The sequence below is a fragment of the Caloenas nicobarica genome, chromosome 5, assembly GCF_036013445.1.
Source record: "Caloenas nicobarica isolate bCalNic1 chromosome 5, bCalNic1.hap1, whole genome shotgun sequence".
NCBI classification, from domain to species: Eukaryota; Metazoa; Chordata; class Aves; order Columbiformes; family Columbidae; genus Caloenas; species Caloenas nicobarica.
The window spans coordinates 53,701,597-53,717,695 of record NC_088249.1 but is presented as its reverse complement, the minus strand read 5'-3'; the positions used below and the strand labels follow the sequence as shown (position 1 = coordinate 53,717,695).

General features: G+C 40.1%; 2 protein-coding genes across 8 annotated transcripts in view; one reads left to right on the top strand and one right to left on the bottom strand.

Moving 5' to 3' along the window:
- SERGEF (secretion regulating guanine nucleotide exchange factor) overlaps positions 1–16,099 on the bottom strand; it is a 281,087-nt gene that overhangs the window by 51,928 nt on the left and 213,060 nt on the right. The window lies entirely within an intron of this gene.
- Positions 1–16,099, top strand: part of KCNC1 (potassium voltage-gated channel subfamily C member 1) — a 127,582-nt gene that overhangs the window by 44,295 nt on the left and 67,188 nt on the right. The window lies entirely within an intron of this gene.

Below are 16,099 nucleotides of genomic sequence, written 5' to 3'. Positions count from 1 at the left end.
CACTGCTTTAATAGTAAGTGCTAGGGATTACATATACTATTAACTACATACTCTCTGTGTGTTCTTGCAGAGCCTACTGTGCAATTCACGGTCACTTTGTCTATTTAGGACAAAGCTCTTCCTGGGAACCTCACCCAAGAGAAAACAGGGTTACTTCAAGAATTAAAATAAACTGCTGGAGGTATATCACACTTAATGGGAATTGCAATTTTCCTCTCAGTTATGAATCAGAGAGACAAAGCCAAGGGCTGCAGTATGAGTGGGGCTGGACAGGGGCTGACCACAAAGCAGGTAGGATGCCGAAAACATTGCCTCTGGAGAAGTTTTTCATGCGGACCACCTCTGGGGTTCCTGGGCTCAGTGTCAGCCCAAGTGGATGCTTGGGGTTGGAGCTGGGATAGAGACAAAGCAGAGAGCTGCTTTTGGAGCAGTGGAAAGGCGCTGCCAACCCTGCTGTTTAACTTTGGGTTTAGTTAAGGTAACTTGGATGGAAGGGTAAGAAATGCATACTCCTCCTATGGCATCCCAGATAGAAAAAAACCCAAAGAAAGAACGTTGATAAAGTTTGATCTGGAAAGAAGATACAGCCTTCTGCACGCAAGCAGAGCTGAGGAAATTCAAGTACTCTTCCCAGATTGGTGGGAGTGAAGAAAAATAGCCTATTATATTAACAGGGAAAGGCAAGTAACCAGAGGGGCTTAGAGAATCACATCTACTCACCTGCAAGGGAGGACAATTTTATACATAGAGCAGGAACTAAATAGAATTGTTGTTGACCTCCATAAGAGCTGGATATAGAATAAGTCAAGTGGATCTAATTGCAGCTTTACAATTTATATAAAGAGAAGCCAATTTCTTTTTGAATAACACACTTATATTTAGGATCCTAAATCTGTATTTGAAAACCTAAGGAAATGACCTGATTTTCTGAAGTGTTCGGCACTCAGTGAATGAGTGGAAACAATTTTAAGAGGCTTCCGTGGGAACTGCTGGATTCAAGAGCTTTGGATAGGGAGAAGGAAATCAAAGTTTCACTTTATTTCTTAAGTTTGAGCTTATGAGTCTAAGACTTGCATTTTCAGAATTCATCACTCTGCAGTGGTGTTTGGTTTTCCTTTAAATATTGTACTGCTAGAACTACTAAGTGTGTGGATTTTTTAAAAAGCTTCCAGACTCTTTTGCTACCATTTGAATAAGGATATTTTACACAGAGTAAACACAGCCCCACTTTGCTGCTATGCTAGTTTGAAATCTGAATAAAATAATTCCTACAGCAAAAGCAAAGCTGTATAAAAAAGCCATAGCAAAGTCATATGAAAGCCAGTAGTAGACTACATTTGGGAACATTCACGTTATGTAAAAAGTAAATTTTTAGTATCTCAGTTGAAGAAAAATAAGAGTTCTAATGATTAAGTAAACTGTGGAGGCCCCTATTTCCCAAATGGCCTTTACTCAGCAGATTCTCAATTTTTTTGAGGTTGCTCTGTTCAGTGTCTTAAAAGGGTGCTGGTATCAGTGTCTCTTCCATTCAGAAACTTTCTTTTATCCTCTCAAGGCCACAAGATTGTATAGACCTATTTGGAAGAGAGATTGTATAAACCTACAGTCTAACCAATCCATATCAAATCACGAGGGCACATAATGAATTACTGCTGTATTTCCTCTAATGGCATGACAGCATTAAAATCCCGGAGTTCATTCTACACAATATTTGCAAGTGCAAATAATTTTAAAGTGGTTTTGTCTTTCTTTAGAAGTTCTGAAAACTGGAAAAAGAAAAAGACATTCTCACTGCATTCTTATTTTTATTTCACAGTGAATATTTCAAATTTTTAGTGTAATTCATAGTTCCATTAAGATTTGAATGAAATCCCACCAAGGAAGTCTAAAAACAGTCCTCTCTGCATGCCCTTAACAGAAACACTGGGGTCTACAAGTGTCATAGAGCTGTCTGATAAATGACCTGTACATTAAAGCCAATTTTTATGCTCTAAATTGGGCATCTTTCTGCAGAGAGAAGTTTTACCGTTTAGTGTACTCTTCAGAATATAAAATAGTCATACATGCAGGGTACCATCATCAGCAGTCATGAAGCTCATTAAAAAAAGACAATTGGAGTCTTTCTTTTCTCAATGCAGAAATGCAACTACTCAGAACAACAAAAATGTCAAGACTATTATTTTCAGCATAGAAATGTCTACAGGCCCCAAGAGCAAGGCTGGCAACCCTTTGTGATAGACTCTGTGCAAATACCAGCTAGAAGTGGTCATTACCAGCAGTCGTCACATTTGTAAACTGACAGACAAAAGACAAAAAGTGGAGCAGAACAGAGATGACCCGTCAGATGAGACCAGTGAGGAATTAAACAGACCTCTCAAGTCACCCTTCCTGCAACACCAGCAACTTTTACCAGGCCCAATTTACCCCCCAAAGAGGCTTGTGTCGTTTCTGCATTGTCTGAAAATGGGGGTGTCTGTGTGTGTGAAGCGCTTTCAACACCAACTGTAACAAAAGCAAAGAAACACAACTTATTTTTCTACATCAAAGCCTATCACCTGTTTCCAAATTCCCTGTTGACTGTACATCGCCACTATAGCCAGGCAAACAATTTTCCACACTCCTAATAATCCAGTGGCATATGGATAGCGAATTCAGGCTTTCTGCTGTCTGAAAGCTTTTCTATCACTCTGGAGCAGAATTTCAAGGCAAGGTTTTCCAAGCACTGCAAGGAGTATAACAACTTCACCTTATTTGCAGTGGAAAGCACATGAATCAAAGCCTGCAACCCCTCAAAGAGCTCAGGCCAGGCTTTCCTTCTAATTCCTGACCAGTGCTTACTTGTACAGAGTCTTTCAAGTAAACTCAACCTGAACCTATATGAGATTTAGCTGTTCATGAAAATGAGTAAAAAAACCTGATTACTTTAAAAAGAATAATTTCTTAAGAATTTTTTTTTTTTTTACTTTAGCCAACACAGTTTTCCCTTAAAACAGCACTAGAAGAAATATATGATCATGATATCTATTGATAAGTTTATTTACAAGACCAGTTGTTCAGTGACCATGGAGAGCTAGAACAAATACATATGCATTCTAGGGCAGGTGATACCCCCAAACACATGCACTGGCTGGATAGCACAATTACCTTGCAATCGTAAAGCTGCTCAAGAGCATGATACTTCCAGTACTACAACTTCCAGGCAATGTAAAGCAGCGATTGAATAGAAAAGCTGGCTATTACAAAACTTAATAGTCTTAAGACAGAAACCAAGTTTCACCATTAGACAGTAAGGTCCCAGCTGGGACTGAAAATTTCTTCCCTGGGAACCATTCAACTCATAATTCAGCAGTGACTGCAGTTTCTGCAATTAGACAAGAAGGAAATATTAATAGCTCCCACTACTGCCTCCTGGCAAGGGTATCGCACACAGCAGAGGAGAGGGCAGCTCTCCCACAGCCAGCTGGACACCTTGCACCTCCCTAAAAATGGGTGCAGAAGCGAGCGCTCCTCTGCACATGACACAGACCCTCAGGGACTGATACATCTCCAAATGTCTGAGAGCACGGGAGGAGAGGCTTGAATAGGAAAGGGAAAGGAATAAAGAGGAAGCTTTAACTCCATGATTCAAAGCCATTTCCTAATGCCATTCCACCACATTACTGTACAGCCCAAACCACTTCTGTCTCCAGGATTAACAGTGTGTGCTGCAGAAGAAAACTGCTCTTGTGGATGTCAATAAGTCACACACACAAAGCCCAGAAGAAATGCGTCAGAAATAGACTGTTGTTTGTAGAGCCTATGCAGTGCTGCTTTGTCCACTGAAATGCAGCAAAATTTTCCATTAAATTATTGACTGATCTGCCGGAAGGGAACCTGTTAGAGAGGAAGTAGATTTTCCTGTTCAAAGGTGCAAAGGTCAAATGACAACACTGTTAAACTGCAGAAACCCATGGTAGAATACATAAACCCAAGGGATTAGAGTTCACACAGCAATGCCCAGAGCTGACCATCTTTCACTCCACCTCTCACATAAAATACCTAGTGAAAGGTATGGAAATAACCGCTTTATAATCAGACAGCCAATGAAATAATACATAGCTAGACTTTAAGTGATCGTTGCCTGTAACTCCCCTTCATATTTTATGTCAAGTATTTCCAGACAGATTTCTGAACTCAAGCTCACAAATCTCAGTACAGAAAGAGGACCAGCATGATCTGCAGATACAAAGCTCCCCACAGCTGGTAACAAGCCGTAGAGCTTGAGGTCCTCTACACTGCAAAGGGGTAGCTTGTGGTGTTTAAAATAGTAAACCACAGTGTTTCAGACCGAATCCTCTAATCAAAGGGAACTTCTCTCAGGCAAAACTGCTACGGGATTAAGGTCTGCCTGACTGAAGCGGCAGCCTTCCTTCACTGTGTAGATGGCACAGAATTCCAGTGTAAGAAGGACAAGATGATACATACAGTGACTGCCTTCTAAGAATACTTCAATACAACAAAAGAGAAATTGCAAAAGAGGCAGCCAAGTTCTGTTTTCTGCTGGGGTATGTCTGCTCAGCTGGTTCTTTAGGACACAGATATGATTGGCAAAGTCTATGGAGAATCATCTGACAACAAGACATTAGTCAGGGGAATGCACAGATGTCACAAACACCTACACTTATTCCAAAATTAACTTTTCTATTAGCAAACATTTGACGGCCTCAGGTCTGCCTTAGAACAACAGTCTGCTCATGAATGCTGATTGGGAAAGCATTACCTACTTAGTTCAGGTAATTTGATCTTAGAAGATACACATATAATATTAACTTGAACCAATAGGTAGAGGAGAAAAGAAAGAGCTATTTAACCATGTACTCAGCACCACTAATCACTTCTCCCTTGCCTACTACCACTGATGACAGTCATTTATTACACACAGTGATGTGTCCCGGACAGTTCAGATATGTAATTACAGTGATAAAGCCATTTCTGATGAAGTTCTGAAGGCAGCTTTCTTGCCAGATTTAGTATTCGCTTATGGTCCCAAGGTTTAGGCTCTCCTATACTGATTTTCTATATGCATTGCACTGTCTTCCGGGACATTTGGTCAGACTCTCATCTGATGTAAGTGAACCTGGCAGCGCTGCAGGGAAGAGAATTATTTCCTTTTCCACCCGCTGAGTGTCTGGCACATACTTTCTTCTAATTAGTATTCATCTTTAGGACTGATGAATTTGTGGGAGGGAGTTAGCTGCCCATGGAAGTCCTAATTGTTTAGAAGCTTGGACAATTTCCCTTGTAGCCTGCAACTCTGGCTGGGAGCACCTTAATTATTAAAAAATGAGACTATTACGTCAATTGTCCTCAGTAAAACGACACTATGCAAACTAACATGGATCTAAGCAGGTATATGTGGCGCCCTTCACCCTCTCACTTCACATAGTTTAGCAGCTAAGCAAAAAATACTGTAAATGAAACATTTTGACAACATCTGCAAAAGGACATATATTGAAGATACCTGAGTTTGAGTAGCAGAGCTGCCACACATTTTTTGCTACCGTTGATTCCAGGTAGAGTCATGGATTGTCAGCACTTCCTACTAAACAAGGTTATGCAAGCAGCTCTCTAGACAGCAATGACTGGAAAGTGTTGATGATAACTATAGTACCTCCAGCCCTCTGCTCAATTCAACAGCTTAAGAAAAAAGTGAAATTAGTCATACATTTTGTCTTGAAGTCAAATAAATATTTTTCAAAAGCATCCTTTGGTAACAAACGTAGTGAAAACGCATTGGTCCATGGCCTTGAAAGTGCCATTACATGCACCAAATGCATCGAAACCCACATAAGAGGAAAAAGAGGAATACAAGCCCCAAAGAAAATATAGATCTAGGTAGCTTATGGGGTTTGATAATCCCCTACACATACTAAGTTACTAAATTATAGCTCAAAGGAGTTCATCAAGCTAGCTGTATCACTTAGTAAGGATTAGTGCTCTATGCAGAAAAGGATAAGAAATATTTAAAGAAATCACCGAGGTACTTCTTAATTAGGCTCTCACACTCCAGAAGTCCAACTAGAGCTGATTCCCAGGGCAGCAACTGAGGGGACAGAAATCCACTCAGTGCCTGCTGCCCAGGATCATTTCTGAATGAAAACAGATTCACCCAAATAAAACATAACTTCTACATAATCCAGTCATTTCCAGGTCCTAGAAAACTCCACCCATATTTGGAGAAAACCTTTATTTAATTTCTTAAATAAATTTGTGAGGAAATTATGGCAATTTGGTAAACAGAAAAGTAAACAGTTCCGTGAAGATTTAGAATGTTTTCTAGAAGCACTGAAATAATGGAAGAGTCAATCCAATTGTCAAATGTGACAGACCTCTAATCCCACAGGTGTTCAGAGAAATATAACTTAAGTCTTCTTGAAGTTGCTCTTAGACTCCTAAGTCACTTGGGCCCATTTAACATTTTAAAAGTGGATACACAAACAATAGTCTAGACCTTCAAAAATCACAGGGAGAAACATTCATGAATGAAGAAGAACAACAGAAACACTCAGGAATTCTGTCTGCTCTCTCCCATCTCCTGTCAGCATTGTCATATAGCATCTAATTCACGAAAATTCTACATTTTCATCTTTAGTCCACAGGCCATTTATTTTTCTTTCAAAGAAATACCTATCACCACTTTTACCCCTTTTAAGTCATCATTTTCTCTGCCTTTTTTCATTTTCCTCTCTTTTCTCGTTTTTCTACTTTTAGCTCTTCCTACCAAAAGAAAAAGACTTTCAAAGCCAAGGGACAAAGACCATCTATAACAGTATAACCCCATAATTTTAGGACTGTATAAATATAGGAGTTACATGTAATGTAACTAAAATTATATTCAGCCCTTTAAAGGCAACCGTGAGGCTGATGTGGCCCCCAGTGAAAATGGGTTTGACACCCCTGATCTATAATACGGGTGACTTCCACAGCTGCTATGTGCAAATGCTGACTCCAACAACTGGAGTTGTTGAAGTTTTTGAAGTCAGAATCGAACCAGCTGGAAATGCTACTAGCTTCTTGAGGCTTGGTACTAGATTTTAGACGCTTAACTGCAAATTCTTTCTCTTCCCTCTCCCTTTCCCAACATTTCTTCCGCTGTCAAATTTGAGGGAGTTCTTTATCTCCAATTACCATTCCAAAGGGGGACACTGAGACAACATATAGGGTACAAATTTTAGCAGAATGAACTGGCACCATGATTTCCAGCACTAAGGCACACCTACATATAATGAAAGAATCTTTAATTTTATACAAGTGGTTTAGAAGGCAAACAGCCTTTCAAAATGACAGATCTGTAGCTCAGTCTGAAGGAATGCATAGGATACCACTGCAAAATAGCACTGATTTTCAAACTCTCTGAAAAAAAATTCATTTGCTAGCAAAGAGCTCAAGACACATGCAACACAAATCCCAGTCCCACAATAAATCCCAGACGCTTCTTTAATCTTGGTTACAATCACACACAGCCTCACGTAAAAAGAGAAGCTGTTAAATAAAAAAATGTACATTCACTGTTAGAAAATAATAAGCCTGGGAGAAAAAGTTAGAAGGGTTAGAAGGCAGTAGCTTCCATCAAGGATTACCTTTATAATACTCAAGCTCGTGATTCATACAGGAAAATTGCGGTGACTTGTGTGAAATTTTATTCTGTGTATGACAAATGAACTCTACTGTATATTTTTTCTGGGAGAAAAAACTGCTGTACTATGCATATAGCTAGGATTGATTTAAGGATTCTGATTCTGGATATCTCCAAATATAGGCCTACGTGTCTTTACCTTAAAAAAATAAATAAGTGCAGTGTTTTGATAAACAGAGTCCCAGGCATGGCAAAGATCCAGGCCTCTTACAGGATGCTAATTAATGGCTCCTTAGCTGATAACTACCCATGTGCTTAAAGTTTTAGGATTAATATTTTATTTGAGTTTAAAAAATGTATACTTAATTATATTGAATACTTCATAATAAGGATTTAACTTGATCTCTCTGACCAAACTTACACTTCAGGACTCAGAATTGTAGAGTGGCTTGGGTTGGAAGTGACCTTAAAGATCATCTCGTTCCAAACCCTGCCATGGGCTGAGACACCTTCCACTAGACCAGGTTGCTCAAAGCACCATCCAGCCTGGCCCTGAACACTTCCAGGGATGGGGCATCCACAACTTCTGTGGACAGCCTGTTCCAATGCTCACCACCCTCATGGTGAAGAATTTCTTCCTAATAGCTAATCTAAATCTGCCCTCTTTCAGTTTAAAGCCATTACCCCTTGTCCTGTCACTACACCCCTGATAAAGAGTCCCTCCCCATCTTTCCTGTAGGCCTCCTTTCAGGCCTGGAAGGCCACTGTAAGGTCTCCCTGGAGCCTTCCCTCCTGCAGGCTGAGCAACCCCAGCCCTCTCAGCCTTTCCTCACAGGAGAAGGGTTTCATCCCTCCCATCATATTCATGTCCCTCCTCTGGTCCCTCTCCAACAGGTCCAAGTCTTTCCTATGCAGAGGGCCCTAGAGCTGGACACAGGACTCCAGGTGGGGTCTCACCAAAGCAGAGCAGAGGGGCAGAATCACCTCCCTCGACCTGCTGGTCAAGTTCCTTTTGATGCAGCCCAGGATACAACTGCCTTTCTGGGCTGCCAATGCACATTGCTGCCTCATACTCAGTTTTTCATTCACCAATATCCCCAAGTCCTTCTCCTCAGGGCTGCTCTCAATCCACTCATCACCCAGCCTGTACCCATGTTTGAAATTGCCCTGACCCATGTGCAGGACCTTGTTGAACTTCAGGAGGTTTGTGTGGACCCACCTCTCCAGCCTGTCAAGGTACCTCTGGATGGCATGCCATCCCTCAGCCATGTCAACCACACCACACAGCTTGGTGTCATCCAGAAATTTGCTGAGGGAGCACTCAATCCCACAGTCCGTGTCCCGGCCGAAGATGTTAAATAATACTGGTCCTGATACGGACCCCAGAGGGACAACACTCATCACCGCTCTCCACACAGACATCGAGCCATTGACCGCAACTCTGAGCGTGACCATCCAGCCAATTCCTTATCCACCAAGCAGTCCACCTGTCAAATCCATCTCTCTCCATCTTAGACACAAGGATGTTGTTTAGGACAGTATCAAATGCTCTGCACAATCCAGGTAGATGATGTCAGTCATTCTTGCCTTATCCACCAATGCTGTAACCCCATCATAGAAGCCCACCAAATTTGTAAGTGCAATAGCACGTGTAGCCATGCTTGAAAAAAAGGCTGCAAACAAGAATTTTCAAGATTTGAGTGCAGATAAGTGATATAAAATTACCCTTTTTATTTTTAGAGGAAATCTCAGCTGTGATCTTAGCAGCTATCTTGATTTTTAGCATCTCTAGATCATTCCTTCCCAATCATCATCTCAGTTCTTTAGCTGAAACTTCTTTAGGGCAGGAATTACATCTGGATACAGTATTTGGATGGTTCCTAGCAAAACAAGGCTCCAGACTTGAAAAAAAGAAGGAGATTTTCCCTTAGCACACAACGAGCCAGTCAAATAATTAATTTAAGGCTTCTCACGTCGGGAATCAGCAAATTCCCACCTAGGGACGAACCATGCAGCTCACAGATTGTCACTAGAACTTCTGCAGCAAGGAAGAGACCAGAATACACAAATCACAGTTCAAGAGCGGCTGAGGTTGGAAGGGACCGCTGGAGACCATCTGGTTCAACTCTCCTGCCCAAGCAGGACCACCTAGAGCCAGTTCCCCAGGAACATATCCAGACAGATTTTGAGTATCTCCAATGTGGGAGACTCTACAACCTCTATTAGCAACCTGATCCAGTGCTCAGTCACCCTTGAAGTAAAAAAGTGTTTCTTCATGTACAGAGGAATTTCTCCTGTGTTTCAGTGTGTGCCCACTTGTCCTGTCACTGTGCACCACTGAAAAGAGAAAAGAGCCTGGTTCCACCTTTGCACCCTCCCTTCAGGTATTCATATACATTAATAACGCCCCCTCAAGCCCACTCCTCTCCAAGCTAAATGGTCCCAGCTCTCTCAGCCTTTCCTCACATGAGAGGTGAGCTTAATCACTTTTCCCACGTTTACCACAACACAACATAACATTTCTTTTTTTCTGGTAAAACTACTTAAAAGGTTCACCTGAACTACGTAAGCATTTAATTCAAAATGACAGCAGAATATTTCATCTGAGTGATATGTAGCCTACACTACCTCAGGGATGAGCAAGGAAGAACACGATTTCTCCAGAAAACAGTTCCTTCAAAGCACCCTATAACAAATAATCATATTTTGCATCTGTTTGTTTTTCTCTCTCACACTTAAAAGAGAACTTTTAAGCACAAGGCATACACAATTTGTTAAATCTACATTTTAGATACTTGCAATTAAACTGTGAGGATATATTTTTTCATCAGAGAAAAATTATTTTAATAGCCATAATCAACACAATCAAATATAATCAGTCTGTCAAGTTAATCACAATTTAGAGTCATTTACAATAATTTTGTACCTTGCCAACTCACATCTATATGAAAATGATTACACCTGGAAAAGAGGTGCAACTGTAAAGGCTTCTATCTCTATATCAATAACTGCGCTATGTTATTTATTTTCATTTTTGTTCTTCTGTATCCTCACCTTCTCCTCTCCCACTCTGTTTTAACTTTTTGAGAGTCTTAGTCTTCTCCACTCTCTACATTCTCCTCTTTTTTACGCATAACTATACCTTTATGCAAATGATTAGGATAATACACAGAAATTTTCAAAGAATCTTAAGCATAAACCTCACAAAAAGTGAGGCAAACATATTAGGTTTGCTTCCTAAACCTATTATTTTGGATTTTTCCCCCAAATCTGTGTATCAGCATGCCCCATTTATCTCCAACCATGCCTGAGACATATCCTGCTGTGTTGGCCAACTTCTCAATTTTCATTTTATTCCAAACACCCCTCCAGTGCTCTTACTTTGAATCTGCCACAACCTGGATATTATCTCTTGCCTCTTACCCTTCATCTCCTCGGTCTCTCACTGAGTTCTGCTCTTGTCTTGCTGTCATTTTCACTTCACTCTTCCACTCTCAATTCTTAGTTTCTTTAAGAAGTCTTGTTGTATTGCTTCAGTCCCCTTACCTCTGCCCTGCACATTAAACGACCTTTGTTTTCCACTGGCAACTAGAAATATTAAATTCGAGCTTACTTTTCTTTCTAGAGTCTCTTATTTTGACCCTGCTTTTGAGCCTGCACACCCTCTGCAGAGGCTTCCCTGGCTGTGGCTCAGACCTTTGCCTGTCCTCAGTTCCTCCTAAGCTCCTTATCTTTGCTCCTGACACTCCATAAGTCTTTTTTTCTACTTCTGTCTTTCACCTTTCCTTTAAACTAGAACAGCTTGTATTTTCTTGGTTAAGAGGCACTCCCATTTTTTCTTTCTTCAAAACAGTTCTTTAAAATCTTCTCAGAAACCCTTTCTTAGCTTTTCAGCAAAAAGCCTGTGTGTCTTGAATTTAACAATGCCACAGTCTCTTTGGAAGGAATTGATTTCCAATGAAATGTGAGAACAGACATCTCCAAAAGATGCTTCACACTCCATCAGGTAGAATCCTTTGGGTATAAATACTGGGTGGACCTCAAGTCCACCTGTGATAGGTCATCTTAATGTAAGATGCAAGACCAAAGTAGCTGTTCTTCAATGCCGCCATGTTTGTCTGTTGGATCTACTTCTTATGGACATATTATTTCATAAGAGTGTCACGTTGATGGAAAAATCACAGGTCACTGTCAGACCCATATTGTGGGGTTTTTTAACAGAACTCCTAGAAGCAGCCCAAGAAACTACCAAAATGGGCAGTTTCATGGTGATGTTTGTTATTCTTTGTTATAACAGCCTTCTTTGCTAGTCATTCAGTATGCAAAAAAAACCTTAGAATGCTTGCAAACACTAATACATATTGCTTATTATTGATTCCCCCCTATGGTGAACGGGAAGGAACTACGAGTGTTATAGGAACTGTCTGCATATAAACACTGATGACAGCCCAGTTGCAAGTCTCGGCTATAGTTCTCTTTTTGCTAGAAGGAGTGCTTGAGTTCTTTCTGAAATCTTGTTGCCAAGAGCAGACCTAAGGTTTTCTCTTCAACTGGTTTTAATTTGCAAGAGCATCTGTCTTAAAAGCTCAAACACTTCATGTGTGGGAATGGATGGAGAGTTTAGAGAAAAAACAAACAAACAAAACCAAAACAACCACACACACCCTGCGCCCCCCTCAAACACAACCTAGTGATTTGAGCACCTCAAACATTTTTCAGACCCAGATGACCTCAAGGTAGAAGCACAGGTTCACATTCTAGACATGGTTGCATTTGGAATTTATCTTTATTCCTAAGGTACATAGAAGCGGATATGCAGACATAAATGTCAATAAATTTCTACATACTTCAAGGAAACAAGATCTTGTCATTAAATCACAAGACCACGAATGAGAAAATCTGTATCTGCTTCCACTTCATCTTGCACTTCAGCACCTCTAAATAGATGAACCACATTCATTTCAGTTCATTTACTTACTGCTCTCCTTAAACTTCCAATATTTAAAATCACCTTCTGGAAATGGTACCTTCCTTGTGCCTCAGTTTCTTCCTTGAGTAGCAAATAATTCATGGGAAGAAGGGGAGGGGATGGATGACTTCAAGATTGTTTCCTTATTTAAAGAACTCATTTCCATTGTTCTAGAGAGGTTCAGGACCAAGGTCATTATAGGCGTTCTGGAGACAAGTCATTGAAATTGTGTTCTCACCCTGGCAAAATGGCTTGACAACAATAACATTTCAAAACACAACCTACCGTTATATATAGTGTGTGTATATATATATATATATATATAAATGGCATTTGTGTAAGGACTTGAAAATATAGTCTGAACCATAAGAATTAAACCTGACAGTTAGGATGAGAGCTATCAATGCTAGCTTGAATTCTTAATATTCCTGTAGAATACAAGACATCATCTAAAATTTGAAGATTACATACTTACTTTCAAACTCATTCTCTGTTGTCACCTAGACTGCCCAATGTAGCCCCTAGCTCCTAATTAGAAAGGCATTTAGATATTGCCAGCACCAGTTTCACATTATGTGTTCAGAAACGTTTAGCAGACTGTTAACTATGTGCTGTAAGCCAGGTGAAATCACAGCACCACCAAACCTTGTATAAAGCAGCAGGGACGGCTTTTGTCGCAGTTCTATCCCAAAGCAGGTGGAGGGCAGGAAAGTCTGACTGGGAACACCGAGGGAAAGCAACGCTATGATTTGCAGACCCAGGGGACTGGCACAAAAGACCAGACAAGAACCCGAGAAAGTGTAAGGAAGGAAAGAGCATAAAAAATACTGGGTAAGATATTCTGACCACCATATATTTAGCAAAAGCCCAAATTCTAGAATAGAAAGAGGCAGCAGGGAGGCAGAACAATAATTTCTACCCTGCTCACTGAACACTGCAAAAATAGGAGAATTTGGCTGAGGATGAGATTTTATCAGAAGTAAATCTTCAAATGTACTGACTTAAATCATCAGCCAGTATAGGTCAATGCAGTGGAGCTCCACTCACACAAAACCCCAAAATCACCACAAATAACCCACTCCCAGCACCCCCTGCCCCCAGCTTGGATTATGAACTCCTCAAATCCATTTCAAAATCTTTGCTGTCTGAGAAATTTCATTATGAAGGTACCTTGGTGTCACTTGAGATGTGCCATGCACTCTGTCAATGTTAAAAGTGACATTCAAAACAGCCTAAAATATTGGGAAAACATAATAAGAGGAATGGCTTTTGTCAGAAAACCTACAAGAATAAATCCTGACTTTTCCATATTTGGTTTCATACCAAGAGAACAATCCTAATTTTCTACGTAAGTAGCACATTTACCTTCAATATATGTTTCAATTTTTAAAAAGCTTAAAAACAAGTAAGTTTATTAAAGTTTAAAAAGAGCTTGAATTTTCAGAATGGAGTCTGCTTTTTTTAAAAAAAAGTCTATTCTTGGTTTAATACACTAGAATATATCTGTGCATTTATTAATATCATGGAGATAGACACCACACTACTAGGGAGGATAGCTTCTCAATATGAATTGTGAATTTAAACATCCACTAAAAAGTAATCATATCTGAAATGACTTGCACTGGCCTCTAATTTGCATATTGAAGTGAGGCGCAATACTTCCACCTTATTAATGGCAGAAACCTTTTGGCCAAAAGGTACAACAGTTCTTATTCATTGTATAGGCCCAGCATGACAATCCAGAGCAATGTGAAGCACAAATTTTTGTAAGTGCCACACATATTCTTTCTGTCAGATGGATGCCTCACCTCGATGTATATAAAATCCAGTTCAGAGGTCTTGATCTTTTATGCATACTGCAGCAGTTTTATCAATGGGTTTCTACTTCATGATCATTTTATTGGGAGTAGAAGGGGCTGTCATGTAACATTACTGCTCAATTTTCAATGACATCCATATGGTCAGCAACGTCTCTTAAAGAAAATAGGTTTTGGTGCTTTGCTTTAATGTGTCTTTATTGTTTTAATACATCAGACTCATTTTTACATGTAAAAATAGTATCTCGGCTTGCTTTGGAGCTGAGAATGCAAAAGGATAGCTGAACATTCAAGTCCTTGCGTTGCCTGAGCAGATGTCAGTTTTGGGAAAGCAACTGAATATTCGTATTCCCCTGCAAGAGCTTTAGGCAACTCAGTATAAAATCCATTCCTAAAATGAGAAAGATCTGCTAATTATGTGAAGAGTTACTATAAATATAGGAAAGAAGAAGAGTGTAAGTCCAAAATGTGTTCAGTAGATAAGCAATTGCTCAGTTCTTCTGCCCTTATCCATCTGAGGAAGCATATAATGCTGGGGTGGAATGTCAGAGGTGGTTAGGTAGAACACAGATAAACTTGGAGCTAATTAGAAAACAGGCTTCACATTATTCATCCACTCTCTAGTAACAGCTGTTTTGAGATACTGCTATAGGGACGATCCCACTGCAATACTGGCTTTTGAAAACCTTCCAAATCCTGTAAAATGTATTAATCTGTGACATTCATATGAATAGCACAGACAAATGACAGCAATTACTTTCTCCTCTTTATTCTGATTTGTTATCTTTGTTTGATGTGCATAGTCTATGCCAAATACCTAGCCATGATACTTTTATGATTCAATGTAAGGTTTATTTATTTATTTTAATTTATTTGGTCTATTTTGGGGCTTCAGCTAATGGAAAAATGAAGAAAACTAAACAGCCTTACTACATAAGAAACTATATAACTGCCTTATTTCGACACTGCTTCAGGAACCCCAGATTTGGAGGTCTTTGCTAAGATAGTTGTTGGAATTAAAAGAAGAGATTAGGTGCACCCGGTCCCACTTCACAGTGACGAGGACACACAAGCTGCCCCAGAGGCTGCTAATCTGAGCTCTGGGTTTTGGCTTCACATACCACAGCAATGAGACCTCTCCTCTTTGGGAAATGCCTAGAAAAGCCTGAGGAAGGTCACCAGCCATATTTTGAAATAACAGAAGCAAGAACCATTTCCTAATAAGTAAAAGTGCAAGGAGTTGAGAGGAAAAGAAGACTGTGATAAGGAAGGACCTGGAGGAAGACAAGGGAACAACAAGCTCAGAGGGAGCTTTCAGAAGTCTCAGAGCCCCAAGGCTCCTGGCTCTTGCTCCTTGTTTTCTTCATCCTTCAAAAGCAGCCACACTGGCCTCGCTCTAACGTGGATGATAATGTTTTTTCCTCCCTCCAACACACAATTTGTTAAGGAAAAGGGAGAAATTGTTTTGTTTAGAAAGCCTGCTGTCTGCATTCTCCTTGAGAAAGTCAACATGCCTGCGAGATTGCTGCCATCACAGCTACATGAACTAGTACTTCATAAAAACAAATCGATGACCTGAAGCCAAGCTTGCTCAGTACAGAGGGCCCAGCCTTGCTGCCAGTTTTTAAAACAAAAAGATTTGATCCAAAAGCCCAAATGGCTTTGGATCATACCCTAAGCCTGCAGCATATCATATGT